Here is a 22,159-nt window from a genome sequence, read left to right as displayed (position 1 = left end):
TCATTCATTCATTCAACAAATATTACTGGATGTCTACCCTCTGCCAAGCATTGCACTGGGTCCCTTAGGGGATAAGAACAAGATCATATGTGGCACCTCCCTGCCACAGAACAGTGGTCTCACCATAGAGACCACAACCTCCCCCAACACCCTCATCCCTGGACTGAAGGGAAAAGCAAGGACATTTAAGCTCTGCTTTGAAGGGGAAGTATGATTTGTCAAACAGAGAAAGTGGGCAGGGCAGGACTGGTAGAATGGCCAGCAGGGTCAAAGGCACCCAAGCTAGTTTATCAAGGGGAGACAGAGGGACACCAAGCCACAGAAACCCACTGCAGCCTGGTCACGGACGGACGGGTGTTGGGGTTTGGTCACTGCTTGGTTCCTGAGCTGTCACTTGGCATCTGTCTCTCCATCCAGGAGGGGACCTGGCAGCTGTCTCAACTCCTCTGAAATAGCAGTAGATGCATCCTGTCCAGGGGAGGTTTCATTTGTATTTTGGGAGCCAATCACCATGAGATCCTTTTTTTTTTTTTTTTGAGATGAAGTCTCACTCTGTTGCCCAGGCTGGAGTGCAGTGGCACGATCTTGGCTCACTGCAACCTCCACTTCACAGGTTTATGTGATTCTCCTGCCTCAGCTTCCTGAGTAGCTGGGACTACAGACATGCACCACCATGCCCAGCTAATTTTTTGTATTTTTAGTAGAGATGGGGTTTCACCATGTTGGCCAGGCTGGTCTCCTGACCTTGTGATCTGCCTGCCTTGGCCTCCCAAACTTCGGGGATTACAGGCCTGAGCCACCAAGCCCAGCGTTTTTTTTTTTTTTTTTTTTTTTTTTTGAGAGAGTCTTACTCTGTTGCTCAGGCTGGAGGGCAGTGGCTTCATCACAGCTCACTGCAGCCTCGACCTCCTGGGCTCCAGTGATACTCCCACCTTAGCCTCCCCAGTAGCTGGGACCACAGGCATGCACCCGGCTAATTGTTGTACTTTTTGTAGAGATGGAGGTCTCACTATGTTGCCCAGGCTGGTCTCGAACTCCTGGCCTCAAGCGATCTGCCCGCTTTGGCTTTTCAAAGTGCTGGGATTACAGGCGTGAGCCACTGCCCAGGCTATGAGATCCTTGATAACCACGAGACCCTGTGCTACAGCTCCCGACCCACGCTGGCCCCGACACAGACCTTAAGTTTTCGCCCCAGCTGCACCTTCCCCTTCTCATCCCTTTCTGTCCAGCGCCAACAGCATCTCACCTTCCCAAGCTGCGGTCCCTCCCAAAGACCCGAGACATCTTTGCAAGCATGGCATGGCTGGAGGATGCGTTTCACCAAACGCGATGTAAGCCGCACCAGGTGCCCAGCGCGGAAGTGGGTGTGGGCGAATCCCCGACGCTCCACCAATGACAGCTGCGGCCTGGGAAGGGAAGGGGCTGGACGGGGGTGAGGGGGAAGAGGTTGCTCCGCGTTTTCCGCCCGCCCGCCCGCTTTCCGCGCGGAGCCGCGGCCTGAGAACCGCAAGGCCGCCCGCGCGCGCCTGACCCGCCCCCACTCGCCCCAGGCCCCGCCCTCCCGCGCCCGCCCCAGCGCCGGCCCCTTTTGTTCCCTCCCGGAGCCGGGCCGCTGGCTCTGCTGGCTCCGCTGGCTCCGCGGGCGCTCGTCTCGGCTCGGCCGCGGGGCGCGCAGGCGGCTGCCTGGCGGCCTCGGTGCGCGCCTCCCGCCTTCCCGGAGACGGGGCGTGAGGCCCGGGCCCCGAGCGCCGACTGCGGGGATCCCCGGCTCCAGGAGCGGGTGCAGCCGTGGGCAGCGCCGCGCAGGGAGGGGCCGCAGCATCCTTGCCCCCTGCGCGCCCGGCCCGAGAGGAGGAGGTCGGGGCTCTCCGGGCCTCCCGCCGCTGAGCCTGACGCTGGAGGGGCGAAGGTAGGGGCCGCCGGAGGGGCCCAAGGGAGGGGGTCGCGCGGTCAACAAAGGACGGAGAGATGCGGGGGGCGGCGGGGCGGCCGGCCTGGAGGCATTGTCGGGGCGTGGGCAGGGGCGCGAGGGTTCGAGGCCGGCCGGTGGGCGTGGGCGGGAGCTGGCTGGGGTGAGCCCCAACTTACCCGTCGCTTGCAGGAGAGGAGAGGGCGCTGCTGGGGTGCCAGGGTTGGGGGCGATTCCCGGGCTGCGGGTCCCCTTGGTGAAGCCATCACCAGCCTCATCGGGGTCCCCACCCGCGGACAGGGGTTTGGCCCATCTGTTGGGGGACCGCCCGTCCCCCCTCCCAAGGGCAGAGCAAGACGACTGGACGCGCTGCCGGGAGGCACACCTGGTGGGCGCGGCCATGCAGCCCCCATCTCCAAACCTGGGGTCTGGGAGATCAGGGACTCCTCGGCTCCTCCCTGCTACACCCTCCGGGGTCGCCTGGCCGATGCCCTTTGCAAAACTTGGTTGAAGTGCATGGCTGAGGAGGGGTAGGAGGAGATTGAGGCGGGCGGCTTCCCCCAGGGGTGCCCCCCCAAGCTGGCGCCGTTGACTGGTGAGGCAGCAGATTTTCTGCCTTCCTCCCTGGGAGGGGCGGTGGCCTCGGAGGATGCTTGGCCAAGCCTCCAGGGCCCGCCCGTTTGGACCTTTCAGGCGGAGCTTGGGCCGAGCGGGTGCCCACTGGGCACTGCCACGCAGGCCCCAGCGCTACCCGGGGAAGGACGGGCAGAGAGAGCACCTTGAGGGGAAATCACCCACCCAGCAGTGTGTTCCCCAACGTCCGAGACCCCGCCTCTCCCTTCTGGGTGAGAAGTGGGGGTCTGGGATGAAGGGGGCTGCCCTCACTCTTGCACGATGGCATAGAGAGGTGGGTGGGGGTGGCCTAGGGCTGTGGGCAGAGGAAGAGGAGGAGGGGGCGGGGAGCACCACGTGTGCGCTCCAGAAGCCTCTTCCCCATCCGTTGTAAATGTAAACAATAAGCCCTTCATTCATTCAGCTGCTGTTACCTGGCCCAGCACTTCTAGGGGCTGGCTGGTACATAGGACGGGAGCCTCGGTGCCCGCGGGAAGTGCAGCCCGGGGTGGGGGGGGTTGATGAGTGCATTAGTATGGGGAAGCAGGGGGCATAGAGGGGGACCCCTGGAGGGTGGGCCAGACTAGAAAGCTTAATAGAACATCATGCAGAAGTTTGCTGCCAGGATGCTTGAAGGGGGTTTCGTGTAGGAGAAATAGCGTGGATAAGGGTTTGGAGTCAGAGAAAGAGGCTATTGGGTTAGAGAAACGGCGTAGGAGTTAGGGGACTTGGACCCGCGGTTGAGCACAGGATGCATAGCCCGGGAAAGATGTGGGGGTTCCAGCTTCAGGACAGGTGGAGGGGTGGAGATGGAGAGGGGCTGCAAAGGCAGAAGACGCAGGTGGGGGCACCTGAGAGGAGCCTCCTCTGCACGCGCCTGTGTGCACCTGCAAACTCCAGCCCCAGGCTGGGAAGGTGGCGCCTGGAATTTTGCACTCAGAGCCCCAAATCCCAGCAGCGGGAATGACTCCAAGGAGCACAAATCGCTTTCCAGCATCTGCTATCTACCTTGGCGGTGAAGAGTTCAGATGCTGGAGCTTAACGGCCCGGGTTCAAATCCCAGCTCTGCCACTCCCTAGCTATGTGATCCTGCACACTGCAGCTCTCTCTGCCTCAACTTCCTCATCTGTAAAAGTGAGATCCTTATGGTATCTGCCTTTTAGGGTTGTTGGGAGAAGTGTGTGCCCTGTGACCGAGTAGACGTCCTATATGTGTTGTTGCTGTCACACAGAGTGGCTCCCCAGCCTCCACTCACGCACGTTGCAGGGAGAGGAGGCTCATGTCCACTCCAGGCTGCTTGTCCTTCTTCCAGCAGGCTTGCTGGTTAGCCCTGACCCGGGACCTGCTGTTCTCTGCCTCACTGCAGCCTCCTCCCTGGTCCCGCCTCCCTTCGTAATAGAAAGTAGAAAGGCATCTCCCCACAGCCCCAGCTGTCCCTGCTCCCCACCTAGCAGGCTGCCCACGTGTGGTCCCCCAGTTCCCTCTTGGCCTCCCCTCAGGCCCTGCCACACTGACAGTTGGTCCTGCTCTCTCTCTCTTTTTTTTTTGAAATGGAGTTTCTCTCTTGTTGTCCAGGCTGGAGTGCAATAGCGTCATCTCAGCCCACTGCAACCCCTGCCTCCTGAGTTCAAGCAATTCTCCCACCTCAACCTCCCAAGTAGCTGGGATTACAGGCATGTGCCACCATACCTCGCTAATTTTTTGGTGTTTTTAGTAGAAACGGGGTTTCACCATGTTGGCCAGGCTGGTCTTGAACTCCTGACCTCAGGTGATCCTCCCGCCTCAGCCTCCCAAAGTGCTGGGATTACAGGCGTGAGCTGCCACACCCGGCCAGTCCTGGCCTCTTGACACCACCTGCTCTACCCCCATTTTCATACCCAGGGGAGGGAAGCTACATTTGTGACCCTCTGGTTCCCTGCCCACTGGCTCTTGGGAGAATCTCAGCTTTTGTGCAGGTTTTTAAAAAAAGTGTTAAGTGCTTACTTTGGGGAGAATGGTTCTGAGCCACCCCCTCCCCCTTTTTTTTCTTTTTAACACGGAATCTTGCTCTGTCGCCCGGACTGGAGTGCCGTGATGCAATCTTGGCTCACTGCAACCTCCACCTCCTGGAATCAAGTGATTCTTCTGCCTCAGCCTCCCGAGTAGCTGGGACTACAGGGCACGCCATCACAACTGGCTAATTTTTTGTAGTTTTACTAGAGATGGGGGCTTTATCATATTGGTCAAGCTGGTCTCGAACTCCTAACCTCAAGTGATCTGCCCACCTTGGCCTCCCAAAGTGCTGGGATTACAGGCGTGAGCCACCGCACCCAGTCTGGTTCTAAACTCTTTAATTTCATTCCTTCATTTGTGGATATTTTAATAAGGCTGCCTACATTTTACAGATAAGAATATCCTGGCACAAAGAGGTGGCTGTGTCTGCCCTTGGTGCTTTTTTTTTTTTAAGATGAAGTCTTGCACTGTCGCCTGGGCTGGAGTGCAGTGCGGCTCACTGCAACCTCTCCCTCCTGGGTTCACGCGATTCTCCTGCCTCAGCCTCCTGAGAAGCTGAGGTTACAGGTGCATACCACCACATCCAGCTAATTTTTTGTATTTTTAGTAGAAACGGGGTTTCACTATGTTGGCCAGACTGGTCTCCAACTCCTGACCTTGTGATTCTCCGCCTCAGCCTCCCAAGGTGCTGGGATTAAAGGCGTGAGCCACCATGCTCAGCCGCTTGATGCATTTGCTAAGCACCTACTGCATGCCTGGAAGGCCTGCCCTCTTCGGCCACACCATTCTACCCCACCCTCTTCAGGTTCATTTCCCTGAACAGTTACGATCCTGCCTTCTCAGACACCCACCCCTTTCGCTCAGGTGCAAAGTCCAAACACGCTATCTGGCTTTTAAAGTCCGCCCCCAATGGGTTGTATCTTTCCACTGCGGCTCTCCCCACGCTCCCAGGCTGGGCACACCCAGACTTGCCTCACCTAAGGCTGCCCTGGCTCCTTAAATAAACTGTGAGGAGTGGGCATGGTCTAAGGAGCGGGGCTGGCTTTGAGGGTGCTGTGGGGGTGCTCTGTGATCCCATACCTTTGGGATTATTTTGTTGCTAGGAACAGGAACCTCCTTCAATTAGGTTAAGCGAAGAGGGACTTGAGAGTGCAGGACAGAGAACGTGTGCAGCAGACAGTTGCAGGCGACCTGGCCCCCCGGGACCCCGGAAGCTGGCAGGCAGCTCCTCCTCTGGCTTTCCTCTCTGGACTGCGGTTTCATTTTCTTGCCTCTCCCAGGGCATCCGTCCCGTCTCCTCCTTTCCCCTACAGTGTCGGTCTCCTTGGGTTGTGAGTGTGGCTGCATTGAATGGAGCTGCAGCCTGAGTCCATGGGACCCCCAGTGGGATGAGACCCCCAGTGAGAGTCTCTTTCATCTTGGGGTGCAGAGAGACACCGATTGGTCCAGCCTGAATGAGGAAGCCCACCTGCCTCTGCTCAGCTAGTGAGCGGGGCCCAGGCCACGTGGTCTCTGGGGCTAGGGGTGGGAAATGGGGCTGGCACAGCCAGGATAATTAGTTGGCTGTATTGATGATGAAGGTTGCATGCTAGGTGAGGACCAGTGAATCTCGGCATTCAGGGAACTCACGATCTGATGGGGGAGGCAGACCCATGGTCAATTAGCCATTGTGCCACAGGATGTGGGACTGATCACGTGCGGTGTGATTTGTTCAGAGAAAGCAGAGCACACACTTCAGGCCAGTGTGGGGAGAAGAGGTCAGGTGGGATGGCCAGGGCTGCCTGCCACTAGTGTCCCCTAGCCCTGACCTGGGACAAGAGGAGGCTCTCTCCTTTCAGGACCTGGAGATTCGGGTTCTATCGGCAGTATGGGACTCAAGCTTTTTTTTTTTTTGGAGACAGAGTTTCACTCTTGTTGCCAAGGCTGGAGTGCAATGGTGCGATGTTGGCTCACTGCAACCTCTGCCTCCTGGGTTCAAGCGATTCTCCCGCCTCAGCCTTTCTACTAGCTGGGATTACAGGTGCATGCCACCACGCCTGGCTAATTTTGTGTTTTTACATAGAGACAGGGTTTCTCCATGTTGGTCAGGCTAGTCTCGAACTCCAGACCTCAGGTGATCCGCCCACCTCAGCCTCCCAAAGTGCTGGGATTGCAGGCGGGACCCGAGCTTTTGAACCTCCTACCCTTGCTCTTCTCTCTGAGCTTCAAGGGTAGGGCCATCACAACAGAAGCAGTAATGCAAAACTCGTGTTTGCAGAGGAAATGCTTCGAAATGTTAATGAAACGTTTCCCTTCTGAGTAGAAGGCAGAATGGGCCAGATGGCTTTTATTAACGAGGCATGAATTTAGGGCCCTCTCCACTTACCGGCTTCTGTCTTGACGGAGCGTTTCTCGCTCCATGGCTGGGATCCTACCTTCCACCGGAGCCTGAGCCCTGAGTGACACCCACTCATGACACGTTTCCCTCCTTTGCCTTTTTGGCCTCGTGGGACGAGAGGGTGGAATTTCAGGCTCAGGAGGAGTGCCTGGTTTTTCAAACTCGCCCCATCAGCCTGAGGTCCCAAGCTGGTCTGCCCTTGCTTGGAGCTAAGCCTGGCTGATTCTGTACCTCCTTTTGGGGGTGCTCCAGCCCCTGCCCACCGCACAATGTGCAGCGTTGAGCTTCCGGAAGCCTTTACTAAATTGGGAAGACATCCGCCCTGCTTCCTGACAATGTAAACAATATCGGCCCTTTCCAGAAACATTTCAAGGCCACACACTTGGATACTTAGCGCAGCTGTTGGCTGGGCAACGGTTGTATATTGGTCTGAAGCTTATGTAGGGAGGCTGGGCTCTGGTGTGGTGCGTAGGGTAGTTTGGAGGGCTTCCTGGAGGAATAGAACTGGGGCTGGGTTTCTTTTTTTTTGAGACAGGGCCTGGCTCTGTTGCCAAGGCTGGAGTGCAGTGGTGTGATCTCGACTGACTGCAGCTTTGACCTCCTGGGTTCAAGCCATCTTTGAACCTTAGTTAGCCTCTCTACTAGCTGTGACTACAAGTGCATGCCACCATGCCCAGCTAATTTTTTTTTTTTTTTTTTTGAAGACAGAGTCTCAGTCTGTCACCCAGGCTGGAGTGCAGTGGTGCGACCTCAGCTCACTGCAACCTCCTCCTCCCTGTTTCAAGCAATCCTCCTGCCTCAGCCTCCTGAGTAACTGGGATTATGGGCACACACCTCCATGCCCTGCTAATTTATTGTATTTTTGGTTTCAAGCCATTCTTCTGCCTCAGCCTCCTGAGTAGCTGAGATTACAGGCATACGCCACCATGCCCTGCTAATTTTTTTGTATTTTTAGTAGACAGGTTTTCACCATGTTGGCCGGGCTAGTCTTGAACTCCTGACCTCGTGATTTGCCTCGGCCTCTCAGAGTGCGAGGATTACCAGTGTCAGCCACTGTGCCCGGCTCAGTTGGTTTTTTTGAGACAAGTTTCGCTTTGTTCTCAGGCTGGAGTACAGTGGCACGATCATAGCTCACTGAAGACGAAAACTCCTGGGTTCAATAGATCCTCCTGCCTCAGCATCCCAAGTAGCTGGGACCATACCCAGCTAATTTTTTAATTTTCTGTAGAGATGAGGTCTCGCTACGTTGCCCAGGCTGGTCTCAAACTCCTAGGCTCCAGCCCTTCTCCCTCCTTGACCTCCCAAAGTGCTGGGATTACAGGTGTGAACCCTGATGCCTGGCCTAATTTTCTCATTTACTTTTAATCTGGTTAGGCTGCGTTTATCTTTGTAAATCACCTCAAGTCCTTTCTGGAATCAGATGAAGAACCAACAAGCCCTTTCAGACTTCTTCCCTCTCCTCCTCTGTGGCTCCTGGCTCCGAAGAACCTGACCCGTGAGCGAAGTAAACGAACGAATGAATGAGTTTGTACAGAGAACAGCCTACATTACAAGAGGGGACAGGCTGACGGGGAGCAGAAAGGTACACGGTGGTGAAAACCCAGACACCCAACGCTGCATCTCCCTGCCGCCGGCATAACTTACCCGACTTCACACTCAACAACGTGGGAGAATGGTGGGTCTTCACTGAGCCCCCAGATGGATGCTCTACCCCCTGCTGCCCCAGCTTCTCTACTTTTCCCCCTTGTCCCCATCATGAATGCCCTCCTTAACTGCCTCCAGCCCGCCTGTCCTTCAAAACTCAGCCCCAGTTGGGTGCAGTGGCTCACACCTATAATCCTAGCACTTTGGGAGGCCAAAGTGGGAGGATCGCTTGACATCAGGGGTTTGAGACCAGCCCAGGTAACATGGTGTATAACCCTATCTACAGAAAAATACAAAAATTAGCCAGGTGCAGTGGCTCACGCCTGTAGTCCCAGCACTTTGGGAGGTTGAGGTGGGCGAATTAGCTGGGCGTGGTGGTGGGCGCCTGTAATCCCAGCTTCTCGGATGCTGACGAGTAGAACTGGAAACACTCCATGCCTCGTGTGCTTGGGGCACCAGCCTTTCCAGCAGGACGTGTTGGTCGGAATGTTGGTCTCCTTCTCTCTGTTCTTGCCAGAGATAGCTCCAAGCAGGCCGGTGAATGTGGTGATGGGGCGTGAACAAGGCGCTGTAAGAATCCAACTCCATATGGGGAAGATGAGAGTAGCAGAGGAGGGCATTTTTTTCTTTTTTTTGAGATGGAGTCTTGCTCTGTCGCCCAGGCTGGAGTGCAGTGGTGCCATCTCGGCTCACTGCAACCTCCACCTCCTGGGCTCAAGCGATCCAGAGGAGGGCATTTTAATGCATTCGTATATTCACTAAACATGTGTTTTTGAGCTCCTGTATGGGCCAGGTGCTGTCCTAGGTACCGAGTCCAGGAATGAACAAGATATGCAAAGACCCTCCTAAAGCTGCACCCACTGTTGGGTGCAGTGGCTCACGCCTGCAATCTCAGCACTTCGGGAGGCCGAGGCTGGAGGATCGCTTGAGCCTAGGAGTTCAAGACCAGCCTGGGCAGCATAGTGAGACCCTGTCTCTATTTTTTTTTTTTTTTTTCCATTTAAGACTGGCTCTACTGAGGATTTGAACCAGCAACCTTGCAGGTTCAAATACCTTAACTATTGTGCTAACAGGCCACTTTATTTATTTATTTTTCTTGAGACACAGTTTCATTCTGCTGCCCAGGCTGGAGTGCAATGGTGCAATAGCTCACTGCAACCTCCACCTCCTAGGTTCAAGCGATTCTCGTGCCTCAGCCTCTCCAGTAGCTGGTATTACAGGTGCTCACCACCACACCTGGCTAATTTTGTGTGTGTGTGTTTTTAGTAGAGATAGGGTTTTGCCATGTTGGTCAGGCTCGTCTCAAACTCCCGACCTCAAGTGATCTGCTTGCCCCAGCCTCTGAAAGTGCTGGGATTACAGGCATGAGCCACCGCACCTGGCCTCTGTCTCTAATTTTTTTTTTTGAGACAGAGTCTTGCTTTGTTGCCAGGCTGGAGTGCAGTGGGGCAATCTCTGCTAACTGCAATTTCTGACTCCCCGGTCCAAGCAATTTTCCTCCCTCAGCCTCCGGAGTAGCTGAGACTACAGGCACACGCTAGCATGCCCGCTAATTTTTGTATTTTTTTTTTTTGAGATGGAGTTTTGCTCCTGTCGCCCAGGCTGGAGTGCAATGGCGCAATGACATCTCACTGCAACCTCCGGCTCCCAGGTTCAAGCGATTCTCCAGTCTCAGCCTCCTGAGTAGCTGGGATTACAGGTGTGCACCACCACACCCAGCTAATTTTGTATTTTTAGTAGTGATGGAGTTTCTCCATGTTGGTCAGGCTGGTCTCCAACTCCTGACCTCAGGTGATCTGCCCGCCTCAGCCTCCCAAAGTGCTGGGGTTACAGGCATGAGCCACTGCATCCGGCCAAATTTTTGTATTTTTAGTAGAGACGGGGTTTCATTGTATTGGCCAGGATGGTCTCGGTCTCCTGACCTCGTGATCCACCCGCCTCAGCCTCGCAAAGTGCTGGGATTACAGGCGTGAGCCACCGTGCCTGGAACCACCGCCACCTCTATTTAAAAAAAATATTTAAATAACAAAGTTGCATCCAGTGAGAGGCAGGGCATTCTAGGAACCTGGCGTGGCCCGTGCAAAGGCCTGGACATGTGACCAAGTGGATAAGAGTGTAGATGAGTGTCTGTGGCCTTCAGCCAGAATTTGGTGAATAACATGCAGTTCCCTTTCTGGAAGCAACAAAAGAAAAAGACTGATGTTGAGGCCGGGCGCGGTGGCTCACACCTGTAATCCCAGCACCGTGGGAGGCTGAGGCAGGATGATCGCTTGCGCCCAGGGGTTGGAGACCAACCTGGCACCTTGCAAAACCGTGACTCTATAAACAATACAAAAATGGCCGGGCGCGGTGGCTCACACCTGTAATCCCAGCACCGTGGGAGGCCGAGGCAGGATGATCGCTTGCGCCCAGGGGTTGGAGACCAGCCTGGGCACCTTGCAAAACCATGGCTCTATAAACAATACAAAAATTGGCCAGGTGCAGTGGCTCACACCTGTAATCCCAGCACTTTGGGAGGCTGAGGCGGCCAGATCACAATGTCAGGAGTTTGAGACCAGCCTGGCCAACATGCTGAAACCGCATCTCTACTAAAAATACAAAAAATGGCATGGTGGCAGGTGCCTGTAATCCTAGCTACTGGGGAGGCTGAGGCAGGAGAATCCTTTGAACTTGGGAGGTGGAGGTTGCAGTAGGCTGAGATCACACTATTACTCTCCAGCCTAGACGACAGAGCAAGACTCTGTCTCGAAATAAAAAAAATACAAAAATTATTTGGATACAGTGTCTGTAATCCCAGCTACTCAGGAAGCTGAGGTGGGAGGATTGCTTGACTCTGGGAGTTCAAAGCTGCAGTGAGCTGTGATCATGCCACTGCATTCCAGCCTGGGCAACACGGCAAGACCCTGTCTCAAAAAAAAAAAAACAACCACCCGTCTTTGAAGGCTTATAAGTGAAGACTTCTCCCCTGGGTCACCAAGTTCTGTTCTTCCTTCACCTTCCCCACCCATAGTAGCACTGGGCTGCCCTTGAGGTGCATAGCGGGTGCTCATGGCCTGCTGGGTTCGTCTTGTCTCCAAGCTGCCACACCCTGGTTTGCACCCCATCCCCTCTGGCTGAGGCCAGTTATGTCACTCAGGGACCAGGCCTGAACCTCAGTGGGCTCAGCCTCTTCCCAAACCTTAGCCTGTAGGAGAAGGTGTGGGAGTGAGAGAGCACCCTGGGTGTTGACTTGAGGGCTTTCTTTTTTTTTTTTTTTTTTGAGATGGAGTTTTGCTCTTGTTGCCCGAGTTGGAGTGCAATGGCGCAATCTTGGCTCACTGCAACCTCCACTTTCTGGTTCAAGTGATTCTCATGACTCAGTCTCCTAAGTAGCTGGGATTACAGGCACCTGCCACTAGGCCCGGCTAATTCTTGTATTTTTAGTAGAGATGAGGTTTCACCATGTTGGCCAGGCTGGTTTCGAACTCCTGACGTCCAGTGATCCGCCCAACTCAGCCTCCCAAAGTGCTGGATTATAGGTGTGAGCCTCCATGCCCAGCCTCTTCCCATCTTTCATAGTTTCCAGCATCTCTTATTCCCCTCTGTGTGTTCATGGATACCCATTGTTTAGCTCCCACTTATAGGTGCGATCGTATGGTATTTGACTTTCTGAGTTGTTACGCTGGAGAAAATGGCTCCCAGTTCCATCCATGTTGCTGAAAAAGATATGATTTTATCCTGATGGGTGAGTGGTATTCCGTGGTAGACATACGCCACGTTGTCCTCATCCAGTCCTCCCTTGGTGGACACGTGTCGATTCCATTTCTTGGCTCTTGTGAATTGTGCTGTGGTCAGCGTAGCAGTGCAGGTATCCTTTGGATAGAATGAATTATTTTCCTTTGGGTAGATGGCAGTTAGTGGGATTGCTGGATGGAAGGGCTGTTCTATGTTCAGTTCTTTGAGAAATCTGCGTACTGTTTCCCATAAAGGTCATACTCATTTATATTTTTAAAAATTTCTTTCTTTTTTAAAAAAAAATTTTTTTTTTTTTAAAGACGGGGTTTCACCATGTTGGTCAGGCTGGTCTCGAACTCTCGACCTCAGGTGATCCGCCCGCCTTGGCCTCCAAAGTGCTTGGATTACAGGTGTGAGCCACCACGCCTGGCCACTCATTTACATTCTCACCGACAGTGTCTAAGCGTTCCCTGCTCGCCACATCCTCTCCGACGTGCATTGTCTTTAGACTTTTGAATCATAGCCAGTCTGACTGGCGTAAGATGGTATCTCATTGTGATTTTAATTTGCATGTTTCTGATGATCTGTGATGCCGAGCATTTTTTATATAATTCTTGGCTGATTGTGTGTCTTCTTTTGTATGCACGCTTTTTATGTCCGACGTCTTTCACTCAGGATTGTAATTGCAAGGTTCTTACATATCATCGCATGTAGTTGGCATTCATTCTTTCTCGTTGCTGTGTGTTATTCTATTGTGTGAACAAACCACAACTTATTTATTCATTCTTTTTTTTTGTTTGTTTTTGAGACAGAGTCTCGCTGTTGTCACCCAGGCTGGAGTGCAGTGGTGCGATCTCGGCTTACTGCAATCTCTGCCTCCGGGGTTCAAGTGATTCTCCTGCCTCAGTCTCCCGAGTAGGTGGGATTACAAGCACCCGACACAATGCCCAGCTCATTGTTTTTTGGTATTTTTGGTAGAGATAGGGTTTCACCAAGTTGGCCAGGCTGATCTTGAACTCCTGACCTCAGGTGATCCACACACCTTGTCCTCCCAAAGTGCTGGGATTACAGGAGTGAGTCACCATGCCAGGCCTTTCTTTTCTTTTCTTTCTTTCTTTTTTTTGGAGACAGAGTCCTGCTCTGTTGCTAAGACTGGAGTGCAATGGCATGATCTCAGCTCATTGCAGCTTCCACCTCCTGGGTTCAAGCAATCCTCCTGTCTCATCCTCCCAAGTAGCTGAGATTACAGGTGCCCACCACCACACCAGGCTAATTTTTGTATTTTTAGTAGAGATGGGGTTTCAAGACCATGTTGGCCAGGATGGTCTTGAACTGCTGGCCTCAAGTGATCCACCCACCTTCACCTCCCAAAGTGCTGGGATTATAGGCGTGAGCCATCATGCCTGGCCTTATTGACTCATTCTAATGGTGATGGATGTATGCGTTATTTTCAGTGTTGGACTGTTCGGAATGGTCCATATCTTTTGGTACATGTACGTGCACGTTTTGTAGGGGATATGCCTGGAAGTAGAATTGCTGGGTCATAGGGTTTGTCTGTTCAGTTTTAGGATGGAATGCCAAACTGTTTTCCAAACTGCTAAGGCTGGCTCACACTCCCATTAGTGGGGCATTGTACCTTGTGGGTGTTCCACATACTTACCAATGCTTGGTATAGTCACTGTTTTTCATTTTATTTATTTATTTCTCTTTTCTTTTGTTTTTTACTTTCTTGAGACAGAGTCTCACTTTCTTACCCAGGCTGGAGTGCAGTGGCACGATCTCAGTTCACTGCAACCTCTGCCTCCCAGATTCGAGTGATTCTTGGGCCTCAGCCACCTGAGCAGCTGAGATTATAGACGCATGCCACCACGCCCAGCTAATTTTTGTATTTTTTAGTAGAGACAGAGTTTTACAATGTTGGCCAGGGTGGTCTTGAACTCCTGGCCTCAAGTGATCTGCCTGCCTTGACCTCCCAACGTGCTGGGATTACAGGTGTGATTATATCGCCCCTGGCCTTGTTGCAGTTCTTTATTCTCAAAACAAACAAACAAAAAGATTAAGAAATCTGTTAGGGTCCGGGCACGGTGGCTCACGCATGTAATCCTAGCACTTTGGGCGGCCAAGGCAGGTGGATCAAAAGGTCAAGAGATCAGGACCATCCTGGCTAACATGGTGAAACTCCGTCTCTACTAAAAATACAAAAAAATGAGCCGGGCGTGGTGGCACGCGCCTGTGGTCCCAGCTACTCAGGAGGCTGAGGCAGGAGAATTGCTTGAACCTGGGAGGTGGAGGTTTCAGTGAGCCAAGATTGTGCCACTGCACTCCATCGTGGCGACAGAGTGAGGCTCTGTCTCAGAAAAAAAAAGAAGGAATCTGTTAGGTATTCAAAGGAATAGACAGGATACATTGAACACCCGTGAGCATCCCGCAGAGTTAGGAAACAGAACTATAACCAGAGGCTGGGCACCGTGGCCGATGCCTGTGATCCCAGCACTCTGGGAGGCTGAGGCAAGAGGATCGCTTGAGGCCAGGAGTTCAAGTCCAGCCTGGGCAACATAGAGAGATCCTGTCTCGACAAAAATTAGCCGGCTATGGTGGCGTGGCATATAACTGTGGTCCCAGCCACTCCGGAGGCTAAGGAGGGAGAATCAGGAGTTTGAGGCTGCAGTGAGCTATGATCGTGCCACTGCACTCCAGCCTGGGTGACAGAGGGAGACCCTGTCGCCATAAATAAATAAAGTCCCCAGTTACCCCACTGCAGGCCCCTCCACCCACCAAACCACCCCTCCCTGCTCTTACAGTGGAGTTCGTCCTATGGGTGCATCCAGGGGAGGCGGGCCAATTGCCCAGGGAGGACCCTCTAGGGGAACCACCGGCCCTGCAGTGTACGCTCATGTCCCCCGTCCAACCCAGGCACTCTGCCACCTGCACCCACCCACCCACTGCTCTGCCCCATCTCTAACACTTGGCATTGCCACCAGGCCTTTTTTTTTTTTTTTGAGATGGAGTCTCGCACTGTAACCCAGGCTGGAGTGCAGTGGTGTGATCTCGGCTCACTCCAACCTCCGCCTCCCGGGTTCAAGCGATTCTCCTGCCTCAGCCTCTCGAGTAGCTAGGATTATAGGCATATGCCACCACGCCCAGCTAATTTTTTATATTTTTAATAGAGACGAGGTTTCACTATGTTGGCCAGGCTGGTCTCAAACTCCTGACCTCGTGTTCCACCTGCCTCCACCTTCCAAAGTGCTGGGATTACAGGCATGAGCCACTGCACCCGGCCTTGCCAGGCCTTTTGACTTTCCCTCCCCATCAGATGAGGCACCGTGGGTTTGCCTTTTCCTGTTCCTGGGGACGCCCAGCGACTCTCTGTCCCTCAGCTGGTGGGTTGAGCAGCCTGGCCTCCCCTGCAAAGGCTGGTCCTGTTCCTGCTCGCCTTTCCTCTGGTTGCCCTCAGGTTGGTGGCCTCTGGTTCCTTTGAGTTCCCTGCTCCAGCCTCTGCCTCCCCCTGCCTCCCTCCCAGTGTCCCCTCTCTGTCCCGGATCAGGTCTTGTTTTGTTTTTTCTTTGTTTGTTCGTTTTTGAGATGGAGTCTCGCTCTGTCACCCCGGCTGGAGTGCAGTGGCACTATCTCAGCTCACAGCAGCCTCTGCCTCCTATGTTCAAGTGATTTTCCTGCCGCAGCCTCCTGAGTAGTTGGGATTACAGGCACCCGCCACCATGCCCAGCTAATTTTTCTATTTTTTGTTTTTGTTTTTTGAGATGGAGTCTCGCTCTGTTGCCCAGGCTGGAGTGCAGTGGTGTGATCTCAGCTCACTGCAACCTCTGCCTCCTGGGTTCTTGCAATTCTCCTGCCTCAGCCTCCGGAGTAGCTGGGACTACAGACACATGCCACCACGCCCAGCTAATTTTTTGTATTTTAGTAGAGACAGGGTTTCACATTGTTGTCGAGGCTGGTCTCGAACTCCTGAGTTCAGGCAATCCTCCCTCCTCAGCCTCCCAAAGTACTGGGATTACAGTTGTGAGCCACTGTACCTGGCCACATTTTGGGGGTCCACTTCCATCTCAGCAGCCCCTAGCTGGTCTCTCTCCCCAAATCGCAACCCCCTCCCGCCCCCACTGCCAGTTCACTGTTGCCCTCAGCTCTCGGAGCGATCTTGCTGGTGTGCTTGTCTGATGGTGGAGGACCCCTGGCTTAGAGCCTCTCTGTGGACTCCATCCCCTCAGCCTGATTGCTGGGGCACGTCTGGGAGACGCTGCCTATCTCTCACACTCTCTGGCTGCCCCCCTGCCTACCAGCCCCACCAGATCCTTGGCTGTTGGGTGCACCTGGCAGAATGTGGTCAGTTTCCCTTGCCGGATCTCAGACCCTCTGCCCCGAGGGGGCCTTTCCTTCTCCAAGAGGTCCTGCTGTACCTGGTGCCTTAGGGATTGTGGCCTATGGGCAGGGGCTGTGCTGAGCCCACCTCTGGGGCCTGATTGAGGGGACTGCGGGTTACACCTCAGGAAGTGGTGGCCATGAGCACCCTAGCTGCCAGGACCCCCGAAGGCCCTGGAGAGAATGGGCTCTGGTGAAGGCTGGATGTGACCCAACCCAGCCGGCAGCTGCATCCCTGCCAAACCCAACCCCTCCGGAGTGAGCTATGTCTGGGGTCTCTGCAGGCGTGCCCGCTTCCTGGCGCCCGCCTCCCTCGCCCCAGGAGGAGGATCACCCGCCAAACTAAGACGGGCTTTCCACTGCTCTATTTGGCACCTGTCCCCCTCTGCTGGGGCTCTGATTGGCAGAGAGTTCCGAGGCTGCAGCCCGCCACCCCCGGGCAGCTGAAATGGAAACCCTGAAATGCCACCAGGGCTTGTCTCTGGGAAACGGCGGCAGAGGGTGGCACAAAAGGGGTCCTGTTGGTCTGAATGCCACCCCGCCCTCGCCTGTCTGTCCTGGGCACCAGGGCCTCCAGAGAGTAGTGACAGTCCCCTTCCCGGCAGCTGGGCACGCTCCTGGGGTGTCTTCTCTGCCTCACAGGAGGTAGTGACATGTGTACCCCATTTTACAGGTGATGAAACTGAAGCTCTTTCTGGGCCAGGGGCTCACAGCCACTTGGGGTAGGCGTGGGGTTTGGGGCTGGGGCTGTGCCACGCTTCCCCGCCTCCCACATCAGCCACAGTGTGGCCAGGGGCCAATTTATCATCAAGACCCAGGGTTTTGCAAGAATCCCTCTCTCTTCCTCTGTCTCACCAGCGCAGCTGAGTCACACAGGGCTGGTGGCCCCCCCTTCCTGTGCACCATTCTCCCCTCTCCCCTTCCGGGTGCTTCTTGGGGCAGGGGGGCTGCCCTTCCCCCACCCCCACTGTGCCCTTCTCCCCGCCACGGCAAGGGTGGCTGGGTCTGGCTCAATGCCGCCTTGCTTCTCCTCTCCTGCCAGCTCTTTGGTCTCTTTGTGAGCTGTGGCAGGCGGACGCTGTCCCCAGAGGCCAGGGGGCTCACAAATGTTATTCCAGGGCTGGGCTGGGCAGGACGGGAGGTAGGGAAGGGCCAGACCCGGGTCTGATTCCAGGATAGCCACTTAGCAGGGCGTGACTTCGAGCCTCCGAACTTCTCTGCACTCAGGAAGCGCCACCTATCAGATGCCTACTGCCTTGTCCAGGGGCTGGGGGGTGACTCCTGAGTCTGCATTCGTGCCATGCCTGGTAGATAGTAGCTTCTTCATCCTGGAGACTCCTGGGCGTTCGGGAGGGCCGGAGGGCAATTATGGGAGTGTTCCCTGGGAGGAGTGTTTCTGGGGATTTGTGGCCCGAAGGCCCTTGACCTCTGGCTTGCTGTAGGTGTGCTCTCCTGGGAGTTCCAGATCATGGCCCCGTGCCAGGCACCATGGCTCAGGCTGGGTTCCCAGAGAAGAGAGACTATGGCCCTGCCTGAAGTTGCCTGTGAGCTCCCAGGGGGCATGAACAAGACAGACAAGAAGAGCATATTCTTTCCTCTTTGGCTCCAATGTGATCCTGAGGTCTCTGTGGGCCGAAGGTCCTGGGAGACTTCCTGGAAGAGGTGGCATCAGGCTAGGTGTCAGTAGGTAGTGCAAACCGGTGACATGAAGCAGGTGGGAGAAAAGGCACAGGCGGACTCTGGGAGGTGGGACAGTGTCCAGTGGATGGGAAGGACCTGCAGGGTCAGCTGCAGGAGCCTCCAGTGCCAGGGACAGGGTTCTCATGCCTGGTCTTTGCCCTAGAGGGGATGCTGGCTGGTGGGGAGGCTGGATCAGCTGTGCGATGAGCTGTGGTGTCGGACCAGCTGGGCTGATCACCATGAACCATTCAGTCCTCAGTGCTAGGTCCTAAGAAGGTGAGAATGGTGTCCTGGACTTCTCATCTGTTGGGTCAGTATGTATCATTGATTCATCCATTCAACAGTGATTTTTTTTTTTAATTTTTAACTTTTTTTTTTTTTTTTTTTTTTTGAGATGGAGTCTCACACTGTTGCCCAGGCAGGAGTGCAATGGCGCTATCTTGGCTCACTGCAACCTCCGCCTCCTGGGTTCACGTGATTCTCCTGCCTCAGCCTCTGGAGCAGCTGGGAATACAGGCGTACGCCACCTCGCCCGACTAATTTTTTGTATTGTTAGTAGAGACAGGGTTTCGCTATGTTGGCCAGACTGGTCTCGAACTCCTGACCTCATGATCAGCCTGCCTTGGCCTCCCGAATTTCTGGGATTACAGCTGTGACCCACCGTGCCTGGCCAGTTTTTAACATTTTTAGAGACAGGGTCTCACTCTGTCACCCAGGCTGTAGTGTGTTGGTGTGATCACGGCTCACTGCAGCCTCAACCCTCCCGGCTGAAGTGAGCCTCCCACCTTGGCCTCCCCAGTAGCCGGGACTACAGACACGCACCACCATACCCAGCTAAATTTTTTATTATTTTGTAGAGACAGGTTTTCGTCATGTTTCCCAGGCTGGTCTCGAAATCCTGAGCTCCAGCAATTGGCCACCCAAAGTGCTGGGATTATAGGCATAAGCCACTGTGCCTGGCCTCTCCCATCTTAAGTGTATGGTTTAGGCCGGGTGTAGTGGCTCCAGCCTGTAATCCCAGCACTTTGGATGGCCAGTGTGGGTGGATCACCTGGGGTCAGGAGTTCAAGACCAGCCTGGCCAACATGGTGAAACCCTGTCTCTACTTCTCTACTACTAATGAAGTACATGGTTTGATAACTTCAAGTATAAACGTAGAGTTGTGCAACCATCACCACACTCCAGTTTTGGGACATTTCTACCACCCAGAGCGTTCTCTGTGCCCATTTGCAGCCGATCTGTCAGCCACTGATCAGCGTTCTGTGTGTATAGCTTTGAAATTTCATATGAATGGACTCATACAATATGGAGTCCTTTGTGTCTGGTTTCTTCTACTTAGCAAAATGTTTTAAACATTCATCCCGCTGGGCGTGCTGGCTCACGCCTGTAATCCCAGCACTTTGAGAGGCTGAGGTGAGTGGAACACCTGAGGTCAGGAGTTTGAGACCAGCCTGGCCAACATGGTGAAACCTCGCCTCTGCTAAAAATACACAAATTAGCCAGGCATGGTGGTGGTGGATGCCTGTAGTCCCAGCTACTCTGGAGGCTGAGGCAGGAGACTCGCTTGAACCCGGGAGATGGAGGTTGCAGTGAGGAGAGATCACGTCATTGCACTCCAGCGTGAGTGGCAGAGTGAGACTCAGTCTTAAAAAAAAAAAATGCTATTTGCAAAGGTATATGCCACAACTGAGAAAAAAAAATACATCCATGTAGTTCCTTATTGCTGGGAAGTATTCTATTATATAGATACGTCACTTTGGGTCAGTCATGGTGCCTCACACCTGTAATCCCAGCACTTTGAGAGGCTGAGGTGGGGAAATTGCTTGATTCCAGGAATTCAAGACCAGCTTGTCCAATGTAGCAAGACCCTGTCTCTACAAAAATAAATAGATAAATTAATTAATTTAAAAAAGTACAAAATTTAGCCAGGCGTGATGGCGCATGGCTGTAGTCCCAGCTACTGGGGAGGCTGATGTGGAAGGATCGCTTGAGCCCAGGAGGTCGAGGCTGCAGTCAGCCGTGATCATGCCACCACACACCAGCCTAGGTGACAGAGACCTGTCTCTATTCTAAAATAAAAATGAAGGCTGGTCATGGTGTCTCACTCCCGTAATCCCAGCACTTTGGCAGGCCGAGACAGGAGGATCCTTTGAGTCCAGGAGTTTGAGACCAACTTGGGCAACATGGTGAGACTCCGTCTCTGCAAAAAATAAAAAATTAGCTGGGCATGGTGGCACACGCCTTTGGTCCCAGCTACCCTGGAGGCTGAGGTGGGAGGATCACTTAAGCCCAGGAGTTTCTGTGGCTACAGTGAGTCATGATTGCACCACTATACTCAACCTGGGTGACAGAGCGAAACCCTGTCTCAAAAATAAAAATAAAATAAAATAGCTGCCCTACTTTTCTTTGTACGTGCACTGGCTGATGCACATTTTACTTTCAGGCTGTTACGAATAAAGCTGGCATGAACACTTGTTTAAAAAACTTTCTGTGGACATATGTTTTTGCTTCTCTTGTGTGGTTGGGTTATATGGTGTATATATATATATATGTATGTATTTTATATGGTATATATGTGTATTTATATACCATTTATATGGTATATATATGTATTTTATATGTTATATGGTATATATTATTATTATTATTATTTTTTTTTTTGAGATGGAGTTTTGCTTTTGTTGCCCAGGCTGGAGTGTAACGGCATGACCTCGGTTCACCGCAGCCTCTGCCTCCCAGGTTCAAGCGATTCTCCTGCCTCAGCCTTCCCAGTAGCTGGGACTACAGGCATGCGCCACCACGCCCGGCTAATTTTTTGTATTTTTTTTTTTTTTAGTAGAGATGGGGTTTCTCCATGTTGGTCAGGCTGGTCTCAAACTCCCAACCTCAGGTGATCCGCCCGCCTCGGCCTCCCAAAGTTCTAGGATTATAGGTGTGAGGCATTTCGCCTGGCGGTAGGCATATTTTTAACTTTTTTTTTTTTTTTTTTTTTTGGAGACGATCTCACTTTGTCATCCAGGCTAGAGTGCAGTGGCACAATCTTGGCTCACTGCAACCTCTGCCTCCCAGGTTCAAGCAATTCTCATGCCTTAGCTTCCCAAGTAGCTGGGAGTACAGGCATGCGCCACCACACCCTGCTAATTGCTTTTGGATTTTTGGTAGAGATGGAGTTTCACCACGTTGCCCACGCTGGTCTCCAACTGCTGAGCTCAAGCTATCTGCCTGCCTCAGGCTCCTTTTTTTTAACTTTTTTTTTTTTTTTTTTAAAGACAGAGTCTTGCTCTGTTGTCTAGGCTGGAGTGCAGTGGCTCAATCTTGGCTCACTGCAACCTTTGCTTCCCAGGTTCAAGTGATTCTCTCACTTCAGCCTCCCGAGTAGCTGGGAATACAGGTGCCCACCACCACGCCCGGCTAATTTTTGTATTTTTAGTAAAGTTAGGATTTCATCATGTTGGCCAGGCTGGCCTCAAACTCCTGAACTCAGGTTATCCACCTGCCTCGGCCTCCCAAAGTGCTGGGATTACAGGTGTGAGTCACTGCGCCCAGCCACTATTTTTAACTTTTTTTTTTTTTTTGAGACGGAGTTTCGCTCTTGTTACCCAGGCTGGAGTGCAATGGCGCGATCTCGGCTCACCGCAACCTCCGCCTCCTGGGTTTAGGCAATTCTCCTGCCTCAGCCTCCCGAGTAGCTGGGATTACAGGCACGCACCACCATGCCCAGCTAATTTTTTGTATTTTTAGTAGAGACGGGGTTTCACCACGTTGACCAGGATGATGGTCTCGATCTCTTGACCTCGTGATCCACCTGCCTCGGCCTCCCAAAGTGCTGGGATTACAGGCGTGAGCCACCGCGCCCG

General features: G+C 53.5%; 1 protein-coding gene across 2 annotated transcripts in view; it reads left to right on the top strand.

The window, feature by feature from the left end:
* The first annotated feature begins 1,584 nt into the window (after positions 1–1,584).
* CLIP2 (CAP-Gly domain containing linker protein 2) overlaps positions 1,585–22,159 on the top strand; it is a 97,961-nt gene continuing 77,386 nt past the window's right edge. For both annotated transcript variants that reach the window (XM_064375650.1, XM_064375649.1), the window contains exon 1: positions 1,585–1,909. The gene's annotated coding sequence lies outside the window, so the exon portion shown is untranslated. The remainder of the gene's footprint in view (positions 1,910–22,159) is intronic.

The sequence above is a fragment of the Aotus nancymaae genome, unplaced genomic scaffold, assembly GCF_030222135.1.
Source record: "Aotus nancymaae isolate 86718 unplaced genomic scaffold, 86718_ANA_hifiasm-v0.15.2.pri h1tg000012l, whole genome shotgun sequence".
Taxonomy (NCBI): Eukaryota; Metazoa; Chordata; class Mammalia; order Primates; family Aotidae; genus Aotus; species Aotus nancymaae.
The sequence above is the reverse complement of the archived record's forward strand: the minus strand, read 5'-3'. Positions and strand labels throughout refer to the sequence as shown.